The sequence below is a fragment of the Bidens hawaiensis genome, unplaced genomic scaffold, assembly GCF_021521415.1.
Source record: "Bidens hawaiensis isolate Kalapana, Puna unplaced genomic scaffold, B.hawaiensis_p1.1 tig00040098_1, whole genome shotgun sequence".
In the NCBI taxonomy this organism is placed as follows: Eukaryota; Viridiplantae; Streptophyta; class Magnoliopsida; order Asterales; family Asteraceae; genus Bidens; species Bidens hawaiensis.
In genome coordinates, this window is record NW_027497071.1 from 44362 (window position 1) to 52910 (window position 8549).

Consider the following 8549-nt stretch of genomic DNA (forward strand, 5'->3'; position numbering starts at 1 on the left):
CAAGCTAAACTGTCACACCCCCATCTTAGGCCTAGGAGTGTGATCAATAGTTGGTATCACATTTGTAAATAAATCAGAGGTACGGTTATTAGTGGAAGTCTTATAAAAACATAAGGATCGAACTTGTAAATATTTATATTACAAAAAGACGAGACGAAAGTCCCGTTTAGTATTTACTTGTTTATATGTTTTACAAAAGCATCATATTTTAATATGTTAAACAAAAATATCCGAGCCATCGGATTCTTGAGCTTCTTCTCCTTCACAAGCTCTAATCTTGATTACCTGCAAAATGTTATAAAATACGCCAGCAACGAATGCTGGTGAATATGCTGACGCTAAAAATATTTTCTTTACTTAATCACCCCTCGAGACCACGTAATCCTCGACCCATCTTGGCTTTGGAATAATTAAGTTAAACAATCATCATAAACTCGAGTCTCTACACTAGGTCACCTTAGCAAAACACCGCAGTGTTTCGACATAACTTAGGTACCATAAATATACACATGGTCAGTCTCACTCGGACATAACTTAGGTCCGGCCCATCGTGGCTGGAGGTTGTGACCAAGCGTGGTGCGATATGCCCACCGCATTCCACTTATGTAAGGATTCAGACAAACGTATACCACAGCCTGAGGGCTAGGCTTATACTCTTATTTACAATGTTTGTAGAGACACTTAGTCTTATGTAAAGTTTACACATAACACGTTTGTTTGTTTGAAAACAAGTTTATAAAAGTGGGGCGTATTCACCTTTTCAATGGGATCGACTTCCAACACCGTCCGTGAGTCTTTCTCTTGCTATCTCGCACCTATAGTACGAGTATAACTTTTGTTAGTCGGATACACGATCCGGCTTAAGACCTTTAGTCTTATTTATCTCGATGAACCTTTAGTTCAATATCTCTATTTACTTTAAAACCTTTAGTTAAAAAGTAATCTTTATAAACCTTTAGTTTATTTATAAAAACCCTACGTTTCTTCTTCTTTAAGAAACGTATTGCTTTCTTATTTATGTATACTCATTATACTTAAATAATATATTTTATAACAAAGAATAATCATATTCATATATACTCATATATATATATTAATTTTCTTTTCTTTATTTTCTTTGTTATATATATATTTCTTTGTTTATCGAGAATAACTTTGACTTGAGGTATTAAGCCTTTATGATATTTTATTATTATTTTATTCGGGCATTATGCCTACCTTTCTTGGCTCAATAGGGTTACACACTCGGACAACACTTCGACTCTATTACTTTATCAACACACGCTTGATCAACCCTTTTGCTTGGGCATACGAATCGAACACCAACACTTCGTGGCACGTACTTCGAGATGGTCGTCGAGACGTCACACCAATATTATCTCTTTGCTTATAACATCATCGGGAGGTGGCACGAATATCGAGGTATTGGGCACGTAAAACGAGGAATGGGGCACGGATTTCGAGTTGGATCTAGGGTCGGGTTCTCGGGGTTTTAGAGAGAAGTTAGAGAGAGAGTAATGTGTGTTTTGAGGTGTGATGGGAATGAATCCCGTGGCTGCTATTTATAAACTTGATTTTGGTTCCCATCGCGCTACGCGATGAGTCTCTTGGCAAGCTTATCGCGTAGCGCGATGTAGGCTTGCTGAGTCACAGGGTAGACCTGCCACGTGGCAACACGTGGCAGGCGCCGCGCCACATGGCGCCACGTGGCGAACGTGTCGCCACGTGGCGAACGTGTTGCCACGTGGCACACGTGTCACAACGTGTCAGACACCCCATCGCGATACGCGATGGAGGTCTCTTCTGATCCATCGCATATCGCAATGGGTCAGGAAAACAGAATTTTCACTTTTGACCCTGGAGTTTGGAAATTGACAAAATTAGTCCCTTGACTTTGGAAATTGACATTTTTGGAAATTTACGTGATGTTACATAAACCGTGACCTAACAAACGTTTAAATGTATGTTCTTGATCATTAAAGTTTATACTTTTATGAACGGTTAGCCATGAAATTAAACCCTAAAGTAGATGGGGTATAAACAAACCATAAAGTAGCAAACTTGATGTTAAAATGGACTTAACGAACTTATGGTAATGAACGGTTCATAAAAAGGAACCCTAGATCTAGTCTTGAACGTTTTGACCATAAAGGTACAAGCTTTATGGTCACTCAGGTCAAGTTTTGACCGAAAACGGTTAAGGAAAACACTTATGGGTCAATACCGAACCATACTAAGGTATTAAGGTTAAAAAAAGTGAAGATAATGATGATATGGGACCAAACCGTGACTCATTTGTTCAGCTCGTTCGCTTACAATGATCTGGTTCAATTACAATGCCCTTAGTCGCTTACATGGCCCGATTCGCTTACAAATGAACTCACTTACATGTCCAGCTCGATTACAATGGCCTTAGTCGCTTACATGGCCCAATTCGCTTACATGTATACTCGCTTACAATGTATACTCGCTTCCATGTATACTCGCTTACATTAGCTTACAATGTCCATTAGCTCACAATGTTCGTTAGCTCACAATGTTCGTTAGCTTACAATGTGATCATTAGCTTATAATATGATCATTAGATACAAGTGTATTCTAATACCATTCGAATACAAAGTATTCAAATACATTAGGGTTAAAGATGAAAACAATTTTTAAGTAAAAATGTATTCTAACATAAAACCATTAGATTAGACCCGACTTAGGCATTTTTGGCTGAGATATAAATAATGTGAATAGGATATGTATTGATACGTATGATTAATGTTCAGTCAGCCGAGCTCATCAAAAGAAAGGAATAACGATTAACGGAGAAATAAACAGGATTCGAGTGAGTTTCTAGCCCCATTTCCTTGTTATGTTTTCGGGGTTGTGTGCATACTCAATGTGAATGTTAATACACTTACCTTAAGTGGTAAGTGTATGTCTTTATGATAAATGTGATAGTTATATCTATATTGAGAAAGAATGCTTGTCGGTATGTGAACGATCTTCGGATATTGCACGTATTGACAAGGGAGGTAAAGTGTAGAAAGTATGTATCAATAATGTATGTATGTTAATATAACTATTGAAAGTATGAAAGATGAAGATAGAAAAGGTAATGTATGGTTGTATGGTAATGAAAGGGAATCGGGCCCTAATAATACTTGAGGCAAGAGGGAACCGAACCATAATAATATTCGAGGCAAGAGGGAACCGGACCCTAATAATACTCGAGGCAAGGAAGAACCGAACCCTAATAATATTCGAGGCAAGAGGGAACCGTGCCCTAATAATACTCGAGGAAAGTATGGCGTAATGCTCTTTAAAACGTAAGGTATGTAGATAAGTAAGTGTATGATGAACGAATGTATGAAAGTATGAACGAAGTATGTAAATATGAATGTGTTGTATGTTGTAGATTAACTAGAACTCACTCAGCGTAGGTGACTTTTAGTATGCACGCAGGTGAGTAGAATGATGCAGCTAGTTTGAGTAGGGCACGTGGCAGAAGAATAAGAGCCTAACATCTGAAGACTCAAGATGTTTTATGTTTTTGATTTTAAGAGACAAGATGTTTGTTTAAGACAATTTATGAATTAATATGTAACGTTTTATGAAAGTTTTAATATTCCACGAATGTTTTAATTAACTCTGATATTTAAAACTGTGTTTATGAGTAAATCCAACGTCCAAAGTAGGGCACCGGTAACGGGGCCTTACAGAGTTTGAAAATTATGAAAATATTAAATAAGTTAAACCAAGTTAAATACCAATATATACAAGATTTTATTAATACAAAATATCCTAATTATATTCCCGAATCGGGTAAATTAATACGGTTATGAATATGAAAAATCTGAAATGTTATAGGATGGTGGTGAAGGTTGGTGTCTATGGCTAATTTGATGAAGAAGATGAAATGGTTATGTGGGACACATATGACACATAAGCATGCCAATTCAATTTAAAAAAGTCCACGTTAGCATCTCCACTAATGTTGTTAGTGTTCCGTTAGCGAGGAAGTGACAAAAACAAATAGGGTTAAAGTTGGGAGTGATGGGCGACAAAATGAAAGTTGGAAGTGTTATCAGCCAACGGGTGAAACTTGAGAGGATTAAAAACTAATACCCCAAACCAAAATCCTAAATCAACCTACACATAATCTTCAACAATGGCGTGTAGGTGTTCTTTACACTAAGATTGTAAAGATCATCACTTGGGTTTTACTCGAGACACATACAATACCCATTAAACTTGAAGCCCAAATCATAAAATTCTTACCTTAAACTTGTTTTCCTCTTATTCTATAGCAGAACTACATCTTAATCCTTGATGTAAGCCTTCAGTTTAGTAAAACCAAAACCCACTCTCTTTGTTTCCCTCCATACCTGAACAAATTGTGCTAAAAATAAAATAGAAGAATATGACACGCGATCACTAAACGGTGCTACATATTACACACTACACTCACTCTATCTATTACATTCAAGCAAAATATACAATATTTATAAAATTCTCGTAATTCTCAACATAATATTAATTTCTAAACCAACATTCCCTCATATTTATCAGTGTAACAATACTATAAATCAACAATTAAATGTTATCATTCATGAAATTTAGTTATTTCAGTTTTCCTTCTTAAAATAGGTGCCTCAATTTCCAATCAGCAACAGTCCTTACTATTTATACCATAAACAAAAAGATATTATAAACAACCAATTTACAAAACCCCCTTTCCTTTCGTCACAATAATAATAATAATAATAATAATATCTTAATCACCATTTCTTCTTACAAAGCTTTCTCCATACTTCCACTTAAATCCACTTAATTAATGGCGTTCTCTAAACCCTAATTCAATCACCGCCATGGAACCTAGTAATGCCACCGCCGCAGACACTGCCGTTGTTCCACCGCCGGCGCCGCTTCCGGTTTCCACCGTGAATGCTCCGCCGCCGTTTTTGGTTAAAACTTATGATATGGTGGATGATCCGGCCACTGATAAAGTAGTTTCGTGGACCAGCTCGAATAATAGTTTTGTGGTGTGGGACCCGCCGGAGTTTGCTAGAGATCTGCTGCCGAAATACTTCAAGCATAATAATTTCTCCAGCTTTGTTCGACAGCTTAATACTTATGTACTCTTCTGGTTCCTTTGCTAATTGAATATTAAGTTAGTGTTGATATGATATGTTTGTGAATTTGAAGTATATTAAGTTTTTATTGGTTATAGGTCCCTTGCTAATATATCGGTCCCGGTGATATTAACTGATATTTGACCGATATATCACCGAGTTTCCAAATATCAGTTTTTTAAGTTTTAATTGTCAATTTTTTTTTGTTTAATGTTAGTGTTTTTAGTATTAATCAGTTCCTACTTGCTACAATTGTTAGTTTTTTGTAAGTTAAAAAAAGTTAATTTGTTAATGGTACGAGAGTATACTGAATTGTTAGTGTTAAATTGCTATATGTATAAATTCTGCATGATATTAAAATTACCGATATCGCACCGCGATAACCATGTTTATCTTCATTTGCAGAGCTTTTGTAGGCAGCATGTTTGACCTTTTTACTTGAATATTTCTGATTGTAGAAAATTAAATAGAAAAATAGAATGGTGAGGGTGTAGGAATGAGAACCTGTGAAATGTAAAGCACAGTTCTTGATTCAAAATTGATCTTTCTTGTTGGCAGATTATGTTTTTGAGTTTTAATGCTAGCAGACTATCTGGTATCCATGGTGGATTTTTGTCTTACCACTTGTTGGCTGCTTTGCCTGTGGATTGGGAAATAACTGAGGTTGTCGATTTCTCATCATACTTGGCAACTGAACTCCGTCCTTTTAGATCACCTTTTTTATAGTTGGAATCGTATCGGTAAGAAACAATTATATATAACTGATTCATTAGCAGCTCTAAAGCATTACAGATGCCAGTAAGAAGCAATTTGTATAAGACTACAACTAGATTTTGCATATACTTTTGCTAGGCTCACACCCTTCCTTAAATAAAACTGGATCTTACATATACTTTTGTTAGGCTGACACCCTTCCTTAAATGAGAAGTTTTATGTATAAAAGTACTCCGGTCACTTGCTGCAGAAATGTGTTCATAATAGGAGATTATGAAGAAGTTTTGAAAAGAAGATTATGAGATAGGTAATAGTTAATGATTTTGTGAAAAAGGTCAGCAGACCTGATTTCAGACACATGATGTTATGGTGATTGCATCTATTCCAGAGCCGTAGAGAAAATCAGGTGGATAGAATCTAAAAGTTAGATATAGTGACAACTTATGCTGATTTTTTGAGTCATTGTGTCGGGACTGGGGGTATTGTACTCTAGTTTTGTGTCTGCATATAATGTTCTGAAACAATCTCTGTTTCGTAAATGTGTGCCAAATAAAACTTTTGACTCTTTGTGTTCTCTTCTCAAGAATCAGTTAATGGTGGATGGATTTTAGCTAACTGGGAGCTTGAACAACAGTTTCTCGATTTAAAATTCTTTATTTTGTACTCAAAATGTTTTTGTCCTGTATTATGATTACTGTTGATTGGATGCTTTATTTTCTATACCTGTTTTTCTTTATTTAACCTTATACTTTACTCTCATTGGCATTGTAGTGTTAGTTCATTTTGTAAAACTTATTCATGTTAACTTGCCATCTGTTATTTAAGTTATAAAACTTTCACTTCTAATGTCAGGTTTAAATGCTTATTTTTGTTAAATTATCAGTTTTAAAGCACGTGCTAATTGGATTCTCTTCTGATTATTTTGAGATGTTAATAAACAGGGATTTAGAAAAGTCGATCCAGACCGTTGGGAATTCGCAAACGAGGGATTTCTAAGAGGCCAAAAACACCTGCTCAAAAATATCGTCCGCCGAAAATCAGCTTCCGGGCACACCCAACCGCCTCAACAACCTCACCAACAAACCTCCTCAGTGGGCGCGTGTGTTGAAGTTGGAAAATTTGGTCTGGAAGAAGAAGTCGAGAGATTAAAGCGAGACAAAAACATTCTAATGCAAGAACTCGTGAGGCTAAGACAACAACAACAAACAACCGATAACCAAATGCAGTCTATGGTGCAACGTCTTCAGGGTATGGAACAAAGACAACAACAAATGATGTCATTTTTAGCAAAAAGCAGTTAACAGCCCCGGGTTCTTGTCTCAGTTTGTACAACAGCAAAACGAGAACACACGCTTGATAACTGAACGGAATAAAAAACGAAGGTATAAAGAAGACAGCGTTATTACAAACGAACATTCTCTCGATGGACGGATTGTTAAGTACCAACCCGGAATGAATGATGCAGCTCAAGCAATGATTAAACAACTTATGAAATTAGATGATTCTTCACCTCATATAAATAATTATAGCTCGGGTGTTACTCTACACGAGGTCACACCACCGGATTCTAGTGTATCTTATTTACCAGATACAAGCCCGATAATCGATGATCAAGATCTGCCTGCTGTGTCTGATCTCTCTGATCTCTCACAGCTGCAAGAACTGGTGTCAGACGCTAGTGTAGACAATTACCTGCACCCTGAACCACAGAATCAAAACCTCCTGGACCCGAATTTGGATGAGGAAAAATTCACGTTAGATATTGGAAGTTTTTCTCCCGATCCTGATGTGGAATGGGATAGTATTTTATTAACGGAAATGGAGAAGTATCTGACTGCATATGACCCACCATGGGAACAGTTTCTTGAGCAGAGCCCGGAGACGGAGGCAAACACGAATGATGAAAACTTAGGCGCGGTGGATGATGATGTCATCATGGGGAGTGAAAGCAAGCCTTCAGAAACCGAGTGTTCGGGGTCTCAAATGCAGCAGCTTACTGAACAAATGGGGCTTCTTTCTTCAAATACCAGAAAACCTTGATTATGGTTGGAACATTATACACAAATTTGTTCCATATTGTTTAAGGTAAACACTTAAATTTTAGATATGCATTTAGTCTTTTTTGAGAAGAATATAACATATATAAATCTTGTTGTCTTTCACCCTTGAATATTATTTATTGGAGGTAAACCATTGAAAGTAATTTCATCATTGTGACACTAACATAAAAATTGTTTGTATGCCACTAGAGATTACACCATGGCTCTGTGTGGTATTAGATCTTGGTCAACAACATGGCTTGTGTGACACTAGATCTCGGTCAACATCATGGCTCATGTGGCATCGTATCTTTGTCTGCATTTCTCATACTCAAATAAAGCACATCCTATAGACATAGGTAAATAGCACACAATCATTTTTGACTTGAACTCGAGCACACAGTCACACATGGGTCAAAGAGATCCGAGTAGCATCACCATGTGGCATCAGATATCTATGAAATTCATATATGAACTTGAACTCAAGTTCACAATTACACATACGCCAATAAGTTCATATCCTAATCATTATAGGTGTTTGTATGCCAAATTGCATCGGACAAAAGCGCACGCCCTTGATTTTTGCTATAGAAAACACACAAAATACTTGCCAAACATCTGCCCTTTTCAATCAGAAATTCATGCTACTTTGTTGCTATAAAATCAAATTTCT

General features: G+C 36.6%; 1 pseudogene across 1 annotated transcript; it reads left to right on the forward strand.

The window, feature by feature from the left end:
* The first annotated feature begins 4767 nt into the window (after window positions 1-4767).
* Window positions 4768-8302, forward strand: LOC143591843 (heat shock factor protein HSF8-like; annotated as a pseudogene). The gene is made up of 2 exons (XR_013145792.1): window positions 4768-5126; window positions 6779-8302. The product of XR_013145792.1 is annotated as a heat shock factor protein HSF8-like (transcript).
* Window positions 8303-8549: the final 247 nt, after the last annotated feature.